The sequence below is a fragment of the Etheostoma spectabile genome, unplaced genomic scaffold (genome assembly GCF_008692095.1).
Source record: "Etheostoma spectabile isolate EspeVRDwgs_2016 unplaced genomic scaffold, UIUC_Espe_1.0 scaffold172, whole genome shotgun sequence".
In the NCBI taxonomy this organism is placed as follows: Eukaryota; Metazoa; Chordata; class Actinopteri; order Perciformes; family Percidae; genus Etheostoma; species Etheostoma spectabile.
The window spans coordinates 1,060,398-1,060,806 of record NW_022605573.1 but is presented as its reverse complement, the minus strand read 5'-3'; the positions used below and the strand labels follow the sequence as shown (position 1 = coordinate 1,060,806).

The following is a 409-nucleotide window of genomic DNA, read 5'->3' as shown; positions in this document are numbered from 1 at the left end:
TTGCTCTTCGTAGTTTTTACTAAACTAAAATAATCTGACAGTTTTAGTTACTAGTTACTTTACAAGTTAAGATTTCTGCACACAAAACACATGTATTTTATTTCAATATGATGTTTTATTGTAACTTAACCCTTGAGTTGTTTTCCCGTCAAAATTGAACATCAACATTTTTGTTAAGTTTTTTTTTTTTGATGTTTTTTAACTTTTTTAAAGTTTTTTTGTCCCTTTTTTCAACACATTTTTTTTCCAATGTTTGTCCCTTTTTTGGACACTAACACTATGTAACACTAACTTATTAACTTTGTTTTTATTTTTGGGATTTATGGCCAATAAACCTCATTTATAGGAAATTATATCTAATGTTTGCGTTAGAAAAGCAGAAATTAAGAATTATTTAGACTAAAATTAA

At 25.2% G+C, this 409-nt stretch overlaps 1 long non-coding RNA gene across 1 annotated transcript in view; it reads right to left on the bottom strand.

Moving 5' to 3' along the window:
• The window catches only part of LOC116685730 (uncharacterized), a 10,017-nt gene that overhangs the window by 9,184 nt on the left and 424 nt on the right, over positions 1-409 (bottom strand). The gene's annotated exons all lie outside the window — the stretch shown is intronic.